The sequence below is a fragment of the Rhinatrema bivittatum genome, chromosome 4 (genome assembly GCF_901001135.1).
Source record: "Rhinatrema bivittatum chromosome 4, aRhiBiv1.1, whole genome shotgun sequence".
NCBI classification, from domain to species: domain Eukaryota; kingdom Metazoa; phylum Chordata; class Amphibia; order Gymnophiona; family Rhinatrematidae; genus Rhinatrema; species Rhinatrema bivittatum.
The window spans coordinates 437,897,365-437,914,222 of NC_042618.1; the positions used below are offsets into that span (position 1 = coordinate 437,897,365).

A 16,858-nucleotide genomic window follows, 5' to 3' on the forward strand; every position below is an offset into this window, starting at 1 on the left:
TCTGTTTAACTCAGAAAGGTCAGCTGGAGACACTTTAAATACTGATTCTGGTCTCTTTGCCTAATGAGTCAACACATTGATTCTAGTGACCTGTGCATATGGCATGCACTAGGAAGGAACCACTGAGCTTCTTACTGCCGTTGGCATTTAGACTGTGTAATAATGACCTGCTTTGCCATGGTTTTAGCCAGGTCTTTGCATGTTTTTGTTTTTCCCTGCTCCCGTTGGCCATTCAGGAGCACTGCCAAGGTTTAACTGCAACGCTCCCATTAGGGTCCTTAAGTCAGAAAGAAGTCCAGGGTGAGTACACTAAATTAATAAATGAAACCCAACCTTTTAAAAATTATACTGTCAAGGAAACCCATTAGGCTATAAAAGACTTGAGGTAAACATTAGATTTTAATATCTACTACTGCTTAGATCTTTTCTGAACTGAAAATCCCCAGTGAGCACTTAAAACTCTATTATGACACTGAAAGGTTATGAAAGGCTATTTAAAGGTTTTCAATTTTGCTGAAGTCTAAAAGTTATTACAGCTGGAAAGAATACAAACCTGAATATTACATGAAATGAAAGGAATCAAATTTATGTTTCTGTACTTCCTGCAGTTTAATCCTGTTCTATTAGATTTACTGGAAAAATTAGGGCATGCAGAAACTTTTTTAGCACGTTGAGGCAAAAGTAATATTTGATCATTTCCGAAAAACTTCTCTGCCTATATATATATATATATATATATATATATATATATATATATATATATATATATATATCCACATTCCAAAAAATATTCATTTATCCCAGACCTGGATGTTATAAAGTATTACTTTTATTAGTCTCTACCCACACAAATTATTTGACACATCTGAGAACATGTACCAAAACAGTACAGGTAAACAAAACGCTACTATATCGGATTCACCGTTCCATATCAGGTCAACTACCAGCTGGCCACTATATTTTTCTACCATATGACAAAATGGCACCAGTGCTATTTTCAAGACAGAATCAACAGAGTAGGAATGACTGAGGGTTGTTCCTGCCCCTTTCATCATTGAAGACCCCTGCAGAAGGGGGTAAGTGAGGTCCAAGTATGGAATTTGTTGCCAGAATATGTGGTTAGTGCAGTTAGTGTAGCTGGGTTCAAAAAAGGTTTGGATAAATTCTTGGAGAAGTCCATTAATGGCTATTAATCAAGTTGACTTAGGGAATGGCCTCTGCTATTACTGGCATCAGTAGCATGGGACTTTATTGGTGTTTAGGTGCTTGCCAAGTTCTCTGTTGGAAACAGGATGTTGGGCTTGATGGACCCTTGGTCTGACCCAGCATGGCAATTTCTTATGTTCTTGGATTTAGGCACCTAAATTGGCCCTTTTGAAAATTTACTAGGCTTAGTACCTAAATTTAGGCTCTAGTTACACTAGGCACCTAGTAAAGGAGAAAAGCACAAAAACAGCATTGCAGATAGCAGTGTCAGTACCAAGCAACTATTCTGTGGATCGTATGAAGAAAGAGAAGATACTCAAGGACCAAATGATGCAAGCAGTGACCAAGAAAATGTGGCAGAAAGATATATAAATTGTACTGGGTGCCACTGGCCTGATTAAAATAACTTCCAGGTGCATCTAGACATGTTGACTTTGCATACAACACTCTAAGAACTTCAGAAGGAAGCTTTCTTTGGCACAATGCAAGTATTAAGAAGGGCACTGGGAGTAAATTTGAGAAACTGTGATCATAGTTTACCTACGCAGGCATATGAATGAGGTTCATTCCTGTCAAGATATGCACAAAATTCACTCACTTGGAGACATTATACATAAGCTTTGCCAAGGAAAAATAGGAAAGGAGAGGTTGGAACATTTTGGAGAGAAATCTGCAGAACATGGGGAGAACTGTAAGGAATAGTAGACCTATTCCATATCATCCAGGTCATCCTACTCCACTCACAGAATGAAAGGGGACCCTTGGGAAGAGATTCATGAGTCACAGATCAATTTGGAACTGATTATGGACGTGACAGAAAGAAAATATGTTTGGTGCCAATTGATTACCACTGAATAAGTTGTACAGTAACGGGCAGATTTTAAATGCCCGGCACGTGTAAATTCCAACCTTTACACGTGTAGCCGGGCCTTACTCCTGCAGGGCAAATCTTCCAAGAGGCCCGGCCACACGTGTAAAGGCTGGTATGTGCTCAAATACTGGGCCTTGTGGCCCACATATTTTATAACATGCTCGCAGCCACACACATACGTTATTAAATACGCGTGTCCATGTGCACACGCCAGGTCCTGCGTGCGTCTTTAAAAATCTACCCCTAAGTGTTTTTATTTTGAAACACCCTATTCGGGTATTTAGCCTGGTTATTAATTAATTTCAAGACAAAGACTAAGAGTTGCACCCACAGATAGAGACATTTCCCTATGCCTTGGATGCTGGAGGTCTATCCTTCTCCACATTCAGAGAATCCACCACAGGGTTTTATATTGATTGTGGTCTCTGCCTCCCAGAAGCTACATACAAATTATGCTTTTGTGGTGATGCATTATATAGCATTATATGCTCTTCCCCATGCATAATTTAGTATATGCTCACTAAATCCTAAAATGGAACATCCACCTCAGACCAGGTGCTAACTTTATAGCTCACATACTATTTAAAGGGTTCTGCTAACAGCATGTATTGTGCGTTATAGAGGGAGGAGATGCATCTTCTGCAATAGGGAGAATTATCAGAGATGTAGAGAGCTAGGGGAAGGCAGAGGAGATAGAGCAAGGAAGTGGAGGAGGCCAGAAAGCAGGCACTAATACGCACTTGATCACTTTGAAACCAATTCCATATACCGTCAGGATGCCTTGAGGATGGATGTGTGGGTTTTTATTTGAACATTAGAGAATGAGGATTGGGGTGGGGGGTGACTGAGTTATTACATCAGTTGTTTGTTTACATTTGTTACCAGGCACTAGCCATCCCTCCACAAATACCACCTTGCAACCTTGGCAACACAAACAAGTAACTAAGGAGAAGCCAATGGGAATGCAGAGCCATACATCTAGCTAATGAACTGCTCCCCAATTGACACTTTTTAACTTATTGTTAACATTTCTAGTTAGCGCATACTAAGTCCTGTTAGTGCGCACGCTAACTCCAAAATTAGGAAACTAGTTAACTTCTATGTCCCATTAGTGCGCACTAAATAGGAAACTATAGTAACTATATGTTAGTATGCACTAAGTCCCGATAGTGCACACTAACATGAAATACTAATTTTTCCGAAATTTCGTCTTTTTTTTTGTTTGTTTGTTTCACGGCACTCCTGAAACAAGATGAAATAGATAATTTCATTGCCATTATCTATTTTGTTGAAAACGAATGCACTTTCCTAGTGGTTACCTATCCTGCTAGTGTGTACATCCCAGGAAAGAACCTCAACTACCATCAGAGTAGAGCGGGATCTGTTTGAGTATGCATTATTGAAGAAACTCCACTTTGCTGGAAGTTAAAAAAGGAAAGATAATTGTAAAAAGTATCATGTTTCACATTTAAATAAATCTTTCAATAAAGTTATACTGGAACACTAATCTGTTTCCAGCATCACTATTATCAGTAAATTTAGAGAAGCTGAAGATAACACACCCAGGGCCCAGTAGGTTATCCTCCCCCAGCTATGGAAGAATCATGTATGTGTATGGGGGTTGAAGAGAGAGGCTGAAATGTCTGGAAATATTCAGCCCCCATTGATCCCTGGAAATAAGACCAGTCCCAGGGTTTCACAGGTTTGCAGCAAGGGATCTGGGCGATGTAGAAAAGAGGACTATGTATGCTCAGTTTAACATGTCTACATTATTTAGCTCACAGAACCTTTGAGCTCATAGAAGCTAGAGTTTTCGGGTAAACGTGCATACTAACATTGTAAGCACACTGTTGTGCTATTTTATAACTCATACAATATATGCTAAAATTTAGTGCACAGCCTGTTAAGTGGTGTTTTAGCATTCACTTTAAATTTCTAGCAATGTGCATGCTATAAAATGTGCATAAGCTTGTAATTCTTTCAATCTGACAAGTCCTGTTTTTTTTAATTACTCGAATAGCATATTCAATGCAAGAGTTCAGTTTAAAGGCTGCGTAAAAAAAACACTATTTGCAGTAAAGATCAATGCTCTGCTTCCCCCCCAAAAAATCAAAATATTGAAACAAAAACCAAATTATAGCACAGTTAAATGCAGTAATTAATCAGGATACACAATTTCTGTCCACATACTGCATGTGTGGAAGAAGGATTGTGCATGTAGGGGAGAGAAAAGAAGAATAAAGATTAGGCAGTGATCTTTAAGATGAGATGCTCATTTCATAATTGGCAGTCTACACTCGCTCCTGCCATGCGGCAATAAAAGTAGACCACGTGTATGCTGATCACAGCACCAGGATGGCTTGCTGCAATTATAATTTCATTTCTGAATTTAAAAAAAACAAAACTAAACTAAACAAAACTTTTCAGATACCTTACAGAACAAACGTAGGACTAACACTCAAATGCCGGAGAGACAGCTAGAACAGAATCGCAAACAACGATAAAAGCCTCACTGTTGAGACTGTGCAAACATAACAGGGGGAGAAGAAAACGAAGATTTAAATCTCAGTCTTTGCTGACATTTCTTCATAAAAAGAGGATGTGAAACGGACCAATGGAGCCCTAGCTGCAGTAGCCCCCAACCTTCATTTGGTTTATGGCTTCTTCAAAGTTCAACGTGAATGGATTGTGGGTCTTGCAATCTCTACTGCTTTGCTGGCGCTCATGTCCTTCCTACACTATATTCATAAAGAACCGGCAACCCAAGCTATGAGCGTTTAATCATCCTTCTTAAGTTCAGTTTTCCAGTAATGTCAATAACTTCCTGATGTTTATTTTATATATTCAATTTTTTAAAAAAAACCTGTGAATTTTTCCTTTGATGATGTTACAGTATGAATGAGAAGGGGGACGGGGGGAGACTACTTCATTATCCTCTGTCCTAGTGCTACAAAATGAAGCTAGTCCAAAGCACCAATATTTTATATTCTTAATCCTCCATAAACTATTCTTTCAACAAATCTATTCCTTTAAGAGTTATGTGATTAAGAGGATTCTATTATAAAGCAATGAATAAATTGTAGCACACAGAGAGCCTATTTATACAAATAGATGCATTGCACAGATCAATTTTCTATTCTATTTTAGTTAATTGTAAGATAATTAAATTATGAGGGATCTGCAGAATTAATAATCTGTAGTTTCTTGTCATAGTCTTGCTAGGGCTATTATCTTAATTTTACTTGTGAGTGCAGTAGGGATTTGGGCCTATTCCCCTGATATATTAGAGAGGAATGTTAGCCTGACAGATGTGAAGGCAATGACAACATAACTGCACTCAAAACTCTAAAATATTGCCTCAGTTTCAAGATTTCATGTTAGACTTTGATGTATTTTCCCACACAAACGGGGGAAGCAATTTTGTTAAATGGGGATCACGTATATTGTGTCTTATCTTAACAAAAGCTTCCTGAAATAGCACAGTTTTGCTTACTTTGTACCATTTTACAAGTCTGAAGCATATTTACTGTTCAAAAGAAACAGAGTTAGCAAGAAGAAAAGCCAAATTGTTACAGTGCCAATGGTTTTAAGCTGGTGCAAATGACAGATAATGCAAGTCATTCATATCACTAACACACTAAACCCTTAATTTACAAAAGGGTTTTTTTCCCCATAAGAGACAAAATGGGAAACTAAAATTTTAGTTAATCAGGCTCTAAATGTCCTTTTTGTCTGGTAGACTGGAAAGATAATTCAATATTAGAGAAGGACAATAATTGCAGTTTGCATATATATTGCCTTAAAATACATGCGTGATTAGAAACTAAATAAAAGGGCATTTCTCTTTTCAGCCATCTAAACTCCTCAGGTTATTCAAAATGCAAATTTTTAGCATTTTTCAAGTAAGAAGTTGGTCAGAGAGAATTAGAACAAACACAAAAAAAAGTGTATTTCTGTTTCCACTTACTTTATTCTGTATGCTCCCAGTGAATCAGGTCTTCTGAAACCTGTCCTGGTGACCCCACAGCCAATTGGGCTTTCAGTATATCCACAATGAATATGCATGACATAAATTTGCATATAGTATATTGGGTCTCCAATGCATACAGAGTTATCTCTTGCATATTCATTGTGAATATCCTGAAAATCCAATTGGCTGTAGGGTCGCCAGAACAGATTTGGAAAGTCCTGCTGTAGGTTGAATCATAACTAATTTTGCATACTTGTAGTTCTTCTTCCTCTTGGTAATTGCTCTTAGGAAATCACAATTTAATTTCTTAAATTTTGTCATGTAGGTATTTTTAATTTTTAATTTTCATAAAAGTCAGGGAGAATGTAAAAAAAAAATAAAAAAATAGAAATGCTTCTTTCCCCAAAAGGACGGGTGAAGTTTGAACTATTCTTCCTGTGCATTTAAACATAGAAGCATTTTATGATGGCAGGTGAATATCACAAGGGTCATTTACACTTTTCATTTCCCCATTTGTATTAGTACATACTCTTCTTGTTCCCTGACTTTTGCCCACTCATTTCCTTCACTTGCCCCATGCTTTCCTGCATTTAATTGGTACTACAAGTACAAAAAATCAAGAACAAGTTTGCCTCCAGATAACTATCAATTGGTTCATCCAGACTTCCCATATGCAAAACACCACCTCCTCTCCCTTTTCTTCATCCTTCTCCCCCTCCACCCTCAGCATCCTATCTTAATGATCTCTCAGTCCTTTCCCCACCGGTAGCCACCATACCTGTTTCAAGCAAGTACAAAAAACTTTTAGCATGCTGACCTCTACTTCTTCTGGTAGGCCATTTCAGGCCTTGACATCTCCCTCGTTGAGTATTGGTCTTGTAAGAATCAGATAGGAAGAATGACAAGGCTTGTATGGTCTACCAGCAGAAGTGGAGGACGCTAGCACGCTAATAGTTTTTTGGATATTCTTGAGACAGATATGGATGCCGGTGGTGGGAAAAGGGTTGAGAAATCAGTAAAATACAGGGTGGGGGGGGGGGGGGGAGCAGGATGGGAGACGATGGAGCTGGTGCTTTGTGTATGAGAAGTTAAATGCTCATCTACCCAAACTGGTAGAAAATCAAAGAGGAAGAATCTCAACTGGGTAGACTGGCTAAGTCAGTTTGTCTGCTGCCATTCACTATGAGGTCCATATTCAATCACTGTGCAGCTCGGCTAGTTAGCCAGATAAGTGGTTCCAGTGGTATTCAGCTTGGAAACATCTCGAGCTACCAAAGGTAAATATTTTTCATTATTTCAGTAAAACCAACTCATTGCTTATTTGTGGAAGTAAATGAATTGTTATACAATTGTGATGGACCCTACGGTTCCATTACTATTAAACCCTGGTAAATCCTTGTATAAGTTAGTGCAGTTAGTGAAAAATAATTAGAGATGGATCCATTCATAAGCAGCCCCTCCCTTTGAGGGTACAGGAATGAACATCCCATATCAGAGGTTTTATAGGAGCTCTCTGCTTAGAGCTCTGTGGGCAGAATAATTTGCAGTTCAGGAAGAAGGTTGTAGATTTTTGCCTCACTTGTATTTTGGGCCTACCTGGGGACCTGGGCTCCATCCTACCTGGGATCCTTCGAGATGAATCAAAGGCTCTACTGCTGTACTCTCCTCCCAGGGAGCAGAGTGGTTGTCCTGGGAATTTTTTGGAATGTTGGACTTTTATGTGATAGGATCCTTGCTGGACACCTGGACTTTTCTTGGACTCATGGAATGGGGAACCCTGTGTTTGGAACATTTAAGGATAGGTCAGACCTGCCCTAGAGGTGGTGACCCGCTGCAAGGAACAACTCTGGTGTTAGTATTTTTTGGGGACAAGAAAGACTTTTGGTTAATTGCCCAGCAGGAAGATTTTTGCCTCCTTCCTGTGGGAGCAGAGTAACAGCCCAAGATGCTGTTTGGACATCAGATCCCACCCCATTGGGATCCCCACAGGAAAAGAACAGGGAAAATATCAAGAATAAAGACCCTGAAGATCTATAAACTGTGAGTAAGAGACTATTTACATCTTTGAGGACACCCATCCGACATCTTCACTCCCTGGGGAGAGAGAGGATTTACTACCTGTGCATGGACAGAATTTTGGCCACCTTTGGAAGGTCTTCCCAACCATCTTAGGGTTACCCTGTCCACTGGGACCACCATTTTACCTAATCCAGGAGGGTGGGTGGATCCCTTGCCTGTTTAAAAGATTCCTACACAGTTAGAGGACAAAGACTATAACCAAATATGGTGCTGGATTCATATTTATTGGGCCATTATTCATCCAACTTCTGAACAGTAAAGTTTTATTTTGGACACTAACCCAGTCCGCCCTGCATGGTTTTTAGCACAAAGCACATAGTGAAGAGATTACCCCTCTCCCAGGGAAATTTCAGTAAGGAGGAAATTACTCCTGCATTGGGCCTTGAAAGTAAACCTTTCCCCCCAACAAAAAGGATCCACATCCTGGGAAAAAGGACACAAAGAAGAGCTAGCCAGGGTCCCTTTCCCAAAGAGACTCTAAATTATTTTATGGCGCTCCCCGTGTAGGTCAGGTACACTGGGGTGGAGGGTTACACAGTAAAAACATGTCTGATGCAGAGTACTGATGCACAAGTTCAAAATACCCTTTTAGAATTTATGTTCCTTCAACCAGGTATTCATTAGTAGTAGGTATCTTTGAAAAGATTTCTATAGTTCTTCAAAAAATGTTTTATTTGCACCAAAAGCCAAATCTATATGCAGATGACTTTTCTACTAGAGCAGTGGTTCCCAAACCTGTCTGGGAGGACTCCTAGCCATTCGGTTTTTCAGTGAATATGAATGAGATAAATTCGAATGCAAAGAAGGCAATGCCTGCAAATCTATCTCATGAATATTCATTGTGGATATCCTGAAAACCTGACTGGCTGGGGTTCCCCAGGACCGGGGCCGGGGCTAGCTTTTTTGCTGCCCTGTAATTACTATGCTTCCCCCTTCCCCCCACTTATTCAGTCTCTGTCCCAGGTCCACCAAAAAAAGTCCACTTTCCTCCAGTAATACAAACTTTAAAAAATGACACATCCCCCCCTTCTCCCAGAACCCTTGGCCAATGCAAGGGTGTAACATGTATTTGGTGTGAACTTGACTCTCAGAAAGCCATGAGTAAACTGAATTATAATTACAAGATAATAAATCTTCCATACCATAACAAACAACTGTAAATGCCAGCACTCAAACAGTATCAAACCTACCTATGAAAAAGCAACACTGCAAATAAAATAAAAACTGCAAATAAATATTCACCAGGCCCTGATTTATAATTGGCAGTTAATGCTCTTTTGGTATGAGGGATTTACTATACTGTAATTGTAATTCAGTTTACTTATAGCTTTCTGAGGGTCAAGCCATCCCCAATACGTGTAACAATAGAACTAAGCCCATATTGGTTCCAAGTCTCTTGTTTTGGCAGAGTTTTCTGGTTGGCACCATTGCAATGCATGTAGATTGTATAATGTTATAAATGCTATTTTTATCTCTTTTCCATATAATATCTTTTATTATAAATGCATAATTTTTAATTGTGAGGGGGCACCAGGCTGTAAGGTTCGCCTAGGGCATCTAATACCCTTGCACTGGTTCTGTGTACAAAAGCAGGATATGACATATCCTGAGAAGGAGATGTTCTCCTAGGAGATTGTGGAGAGGGATCCGATGGAAGACCAGCAGAGTCTTCATCATCCGAATGGTCCAGTTGATAAATTTAGAAGATTCAGAGCTTTCCTGTGAATCATAGGAGCTTTCTCTGACATTGTCCTCTCCCTAGTTGGGGATGAGTCATGAAACAGGGACAGCAACTTTTAAACCGGCGTGCAGGCACACATGTGCATGCATTCATCAGCTCGCACCCAGGGACTTGGCCATTTTATAGCATGCGTACGTATATGCACTTATGTTATAAAATAGCCTGACCACGCGCACATGTGCGTGCAATTTTAAGGGGGCACGAGCATGTGCGTGCAAATGGCGCTTCTACTGCGTAAGTGGAGGGATTTTAAAAGACACGCACACTGAGGCCATTGGCCATTTTCCCAGTTCATTCCCAGTTTGCCCAGTTAAGGGATAGGACTTCCAAACCCTACCCCAGTTTAATAGCTTCCCTTGCCCCTGTTAGCCCCAACCTTTAAAACCCTGCTGATCTGCTTATATTTCTTTTATTTTACTACTTACACGTCATCCATAGCAGAAGTAAAGTTACGCGGCAGGGGACCCCGGCATGTGCCAGTGTGTGTAAGTATTTTTTTTTGTTTGTAATCATGTTTATTGATTTTTGCCAAAGATAAAACATAAAGCATACATCCACAGCATGAACATCATTAGCAATCAATGTCGAGCATGGTTAAACAGAATAACTCAATAAACACAAAAACCACAAAGATTTAACTTCTCTCTGAGCATCCCAAGCCCTTCCCCCCCCCCCTTTCCCACCCCCTTAGTACCGTCTACTTGGTCGTTAACCTCCAATATTACTAACAACTAGTACCAACAAGTGGAACCAATAAGTGGTACCAAAGAATCTGGCTGTATTTATCATTTTACCGGATGTATCGGATCCTCGGCAGGCACCATAACAGCATAGAAGTTGAGTTAGGTGCTTACAACCATAGTAATTCCATTCATAGTAATAACCGAATTAAGTCAAAGGAAGCGTGGAAAAGGCTATGTGTAGCTGAACCTACTAATTCACACGAATATGTCCAATCCCTCATGTTAAGCACGTTTTGACTTGATAGTAGAGGGCAAGGAATCCAGGAATGAGGTCCATACTGCTTGGAACTGCTGCTGCTTCTTCTTTGAGTAGCTTAAAATGTGTGTAAGTATTTAGGTACTAATTTCATGTTTACATCCAGGAACGCCCCTGCCCCATCCAGACCACACCTACACACCACCCCTTTTTGCATTTTTCATTTGTGCACGCAGCAGCAAGTACGCGTATATCCGGGCGGCTTTTAAAATCCGTTCAGCGCACGACGGCCCAACATATTCACTCAACCCCTAATTTCGGTGCCTGTCAGTCTTTTAAAATTCATCATGTAATATGTTTTCTGTAGACTAGCTTTCTATCTAAAGTGTCAATGACTCTAAAATGAGAGACATCCGCTTCATAGGAGGAGGAAGTGGCAGATCAGTAACATAATTTTACACAAAATTCAATCCACATTTTTCTAACCATGGAATGTTGGTCTGTTCTAGGAAAAACAATGGAAGAACAGTCTTATTTAGGGTCCAAAACTGGGAATGGAGAGCTATGGCCGTTTTAATTTTTCTGTGCCAAAAATGAATTTTCTGTGCCAGGAAGATGATGGCACCATGGTTTTGCTTGCAGATGGTACTGATTCATTTTTGGCACTAAGGAGAAATTGCACTGAATAGGATAATCTCGTCACTGGTAAAGAGACTGTCAGTGCAACATTTACATACTTTGGTACTAAGGTGCTTGACTTTAAGTCAACCTTTTTTCTGCACTGATACTTTTCAGACTCATGACACTGATCATGAGAGGACTGCACCATTTTTTAATTAGCCGACAGTCCCTACTATGAAGAATGCTTCCCCTTAACCACTGAAGTGGAAATCTGAGGAGATGTGATAAACACTTTCAAGATATAACCTCTTGGCCTTATAGCCCTTGGTGACATGTGTTCACAAGTTCATGGGAAGGACTGAGGCACCAGACACATTGGTCATGCTTATCCAAGAGAGCCACTTTAGAAGAGTGAAGGGGAAATCAAATCATTTGAACCCTGGCTTATTGTCCACCATCTTGAGGAGGAGGAGGATGCTAAAGTAAACTCAATGATGAAGATAAACATTTACTCTCTTTTTTTTTTTTTAGGAGACTTGGGAACAAAAAAATGAAAGAAGAATTTAAAGAAGAAAAAGAAAAATTTCTGTAGGCAAAAAACAGCTACAAGAATACTTTAGATTTAGCGACAAAAATGTATCCTTTCATGGAAGAAAAACTATGGAGTCTCGCGTAGTGGTGGCAGCACGGAAACACATGTACATGCTCAGAAAGATCTCAATTTTTCTGAGTTCTGAGAGAGCTTTTCTATCTTGGTGCTCTCAGATTAAGTCATCCACTTGTGTGACTGATACTTGTCCTGCTTGTCCATGAAGAAAGGTCCTTGCTTATAAAAACAGCAAGTATGATAGTAAAGAAACATAAATATGCCCATATAATCTTGTTCTGAAAACCCTTCTCTGGCTTCTAATGCTATACTACACTAAGTTCAAAATCCTTTGCCCTGACCTATAAATCTCAAAGGCCAAACCCAAACCTACCTCTGGAGTTTGCTCTCTCCCTACACACCTACTTGCTACCTGCATTCACAATCTCAGGCTTGATGGAAGTGCTGTCTTCCAAGACAATGAACTTCAATACCAGGAAGAAAACCTTCACAGGTTTTGCTCTGTCACTGTGGAACTCCTTAATTATCCATATCGGATAGGTCCCAGATCCCAAAGCGTTCAGGAAACTAGTAAAGACCTGACTCTTTGGAGCAGCATTTAACACAACTCAAAGAAGCTCTGCATGACTAACTAAACAACTGGATCTTCTAATGACAGTATATTTAGCCCCTATACAATGTTGCACTATTCAGACACACTGGACTATTTGATTCATATTGCACTACCTTCATGAGTTATCTTGGCTTATGCCATCCAACCATGATAATCCTCTGGACCCATACACATTCTGTTACTGGATACCCTCCACAACCACTATGATCCTCTAGGCAATTTATCCAGCACTTATGGTACACATCCCCTTAACTATATTGCTTCCCTGGGCTAACATCACTACTTTATTTATTTGTTTATATCCATTACTATCTCCATATGTTAATACCATTATCCGTGTCTGTGATAACCTATTCAATTCACTCAAATGTATCATGTTTATTAACGCTACTTGTTTGCATGTATTTCACACATCTGTAATTATGTACTATGTCTCTACTCTGATACGCAATACTCCTTGAACTCTTTGGGTGGAAAGGAGAACCATAAATACACGATAATGATAACGATAAAAGCATGCACATTTTTTAGGTAATTTTGTAACAGCCTACATAAATTCCAAATCAAATATGCACTAAAGTGACACCAATTTTAAAAGGGAAAGTACATGAATAACTTCCCATTTGATAATTACTCCACCAAAACTACCCACACACAATAACATCTGTTAATTTGTGTTCATAATTTTTTTGAGGAAATGTTTTTGTGCATACTTTTGAAAACGCAGAGGTATGCATACAAGTGCAACTGTGCAAACCCGTCCCCAGCACCACATCCACTAGTGTCTTTGGTCATTGCTGGTAAATGTATGAAGATGCAGGTTATATGGGTGTAAGTTTAGCTGTGTATTGGGCAGCCAATTTTATAAATAGGTCATTTCCGCAGATAAAGCATTGCTTTAATAATGGAAATGTGTTTGAAAATTACCCTCTTTATATCTAGCCAATAATATTAAATTCAAGGGAAACCAGTAGCAATGGACTTTCTTATGTTTTGTGCTTACTGTGAAAATCATTAGTGAAAAGGGGCCTTAAGTATTTTTTTCTTGGGTCAGGAGGGACATAACCACCTCAATCATATGGATGATAGTCTACAGCAAACTGTACACACAAAAGTCAGAAAAGTTTCTTAGAAAAGAAAAGAAAAAAAAAAGAAATGTATTGTCTATGTGGCTAGAATCAGACTTAACTTCTGTCCTAACCATTTAAATTGATTTTCAAGCCCCAATCTTCTTTCTTATTCATTGAAAAAGAGAGCACAATTTTTCTGCCGTTCCTCATACTGGATGATCTCAGCAACAAACGGAATCTCCTTAACCCTGTCAGTGAACTTGGACAGGCTTTGTGAAAGGGCAGTTGTGTGACATTCTGCAGCGTCTGCTCAAATGCGCTGAAGTAATATAAACTGGACTTTCTGAGAAATAAAGCCTGCCCAGAAGAAAAAGAAAACCTTAACCACATAAAATCGTAAATGGAAACTTATGATCTTTGCCTTTTCTCTCTCATACTCTTCCTCTCCCACATTCCTATCTGCCTTCTAATGGCGGCATCCTTGGATGCGTGCGGTCACACTAATGTGGGTTTTTTTGTTTTTGGATTTCGCCATGAAAAAAAAATTTCATGGTTGGTTATGGATTGCTAAAAGCTAAAGAAACTACATGAAATGTGTTTCCTTGCTGCCTGAAACCTCCTCCACTAGGCTTTCCGCATCCCCTCGGCATTTACCTGCGCCCAGGAAATTGGAGACAAATACCATACATAGCGTTCTTTTATTAGGAAACGCCGGGCCTTAAAAACAAAGAAACTCTACTGCACAACACTAGAAACAAATCCACATTATTTTATACTGCATTAAAAGAAAGTAGTCTGCGAATGAAACCAATTCACCCAACATTAAGACATAGGGATTCAGAAACGCATCTTTTTTTTTTTTTTAAGATTAACTCTGCCACTGTTACAGGGTCCTGCAAAACTGTATCTGTTCAGTAAAGGGAAAAAAAAGAATCTATATCCTTTCCAAAGCCCCATTTCCATTTTACGAGAAATAGCAGAAAGGAGGAAGGGATGCATTCACAAAGAACATTTATATATTGGGTTGTAAATAGCATTTTTATTTTATTTATTTTATAACAGGATTACTAAAAAAAATAAGAAAGACACATGAACCAGTTGGGGGCCTCATGGTATTTTAGGGCACTAGTCCCCATAGGAGCTTAGATAGGCCATTTATTAATAATATTAATTAGACATACCATAAGATACAATCAGTGGCACAATATCACTTTAGAAAACAAAAAAGGTTTTCAGACCTGTTCAGATCAGGTTCTAGTTTAAATGTGATAGCTCTTTCTTTCTCCCCTATATTTTACAATTTCTTTTTTTCCTTTTTGCTCACTAGACTTTCTTTCTCTAATTAACTTTGGGGATCATTTATCAAATTGTGTTAGGGCCCTAACACCTACGATAATGCCATAACGCATGTGATAAATACTGCATCACAAAATGCATATACACATTTTATTCAAGGGGGGGCAGTAAATGGAAACGAGGGTTGGTTAGCATTCGGGCCGATATAGTACAGTGCTGTTAACCCGGAGCGCACTGTTAACCCGCCATTGGATGCGTGTTTTCGAAGCACTAGCATTACCCCTTATTCAGTAAGGGGCCGAAAACAACCGCCGAACCTAATAGCGCCCGCAACATGCAAATGCATGTTGATGGCCCTATTAGGTATTCCCGCGCGATTCAGAAAACAAAATGTGCAGCCAAGCCACACATTTTGCTTTCAGAAATTAGCGCCTACCCAAAGGTAGGCGCTAATTTCTTTGGGTACCGGGAAAGTGCACAGAAAAGCAGTAAAAACTGCTTTTCTGTGCACCCTCCGACTTAATATCATGGCGATATTAAGTCGGAGGTCCCGAAAGTTTCGAAAAGTAAAATAAATAAATAAATAAATAAATAAATAGATTTGAAGTCGACCCGCGGCTATCGGGTCGAAAACTGGACACTCAATTTTGCCGGTGTCTGGTTTCCGAGCCCATGGCTGCCAGCGGGCTCGAGAACCGATGCCGGCAAAATTGAGCATCTACTGTCAAACCCGCTGACAGCCGCCGCTCCGGTCCAAAAGGAGGCGCTAAGGATGCGCTAGTGTCCCTAGCACCTCCTTTTGCCTGTTTTTACCACCGGGCCTCATTTGAATAGAGAATCGCACGTACAGGAGAGTGGCCTGTGCGCGTGCCGGGAGAGCAGGCAGTCGCCCGCTCTCCTGCGGACTTTACTGTATCGGCCCAATTGTGTGCAATAACATAACACATGAGACAGGGAAAGAGAAAGAGAAAGAAGTTAACTTTTTATACCACTGTAAGAGGGGTCACTAGTAACTCGGGGTGAGGTTGTGTGGTGAGTTGGGTTTTGGGGGGGCAATTTAACATGCACAGTCATATGTACGCACAGCACAGTTACCATTAGTGAAGATTTATGTTTAAGTATCTTTATTAGTTTTCACATAAAACCAACATTGTCACAGAATTAAACAATACTTCAACAGTAATTAAGTACATGAATGATAGTGACAGCATATATAAACTGAAAGCATAACACTCTCCGTAGCCCACAGGCCCCCCCTCCCCTTCTCGTATGACGAGCTTAGAGTCCTGAACAAAGAACACTAAGAAGAGGCTGATGGGTTCTTCTCAGCCTCCTCCTGAAAAACAGATAAACCCCCACCCCATACCTCCCCCTCCCTTAGGCCTTACTAAAGGAACATAGCATAGGAAGAGCAAAAAACAAAAAGGATTACGGAGCAGAGGGCATGGACATGTCATTTAGTATTAAACTACGTGCTCTGTGAGGCAGTAATTGGATATAGGCAGACCAAATGGAACGAAAGGGTCGAGTTTTGTGAGTAATATCTATGCGTTCCGCCACTGTCTCAGTCAGGCATAGGCGGTGGATATGGTTTTTCCACTATGTCAAATTAGGCAGGTCTCACCCCACCCAAGTACAGAGTATGGATTTCTTAGCTTGGAAAAGTAAAAAGTTATGGGATAGGTGGTGATGTCCTTTCGTGGATTACAAACTAGCTAAAAGACAGCAAACAAAGAGTAGGACTGAATGGATAATTTTCTCAGTGGAAGGGAGTGGGCAGGGGAGTGCCTCAGGGATCTGTATTGGAATCCGTACTTTTCAATATATTTATAAGCTAGCGGTACC

At 39.9% G+C, this 16,858-nt stretch overlaps 1 pseudogene; it reads right to left on the minus strand.

Annotated features, from left to right (window-relative positions):
- Positions 1-16,858, minus strand: part of LOC115089436 — a 1,328,227-nt pseudogene that overhangs the window by 771,681 nt on the left and 539,688 nt on the right.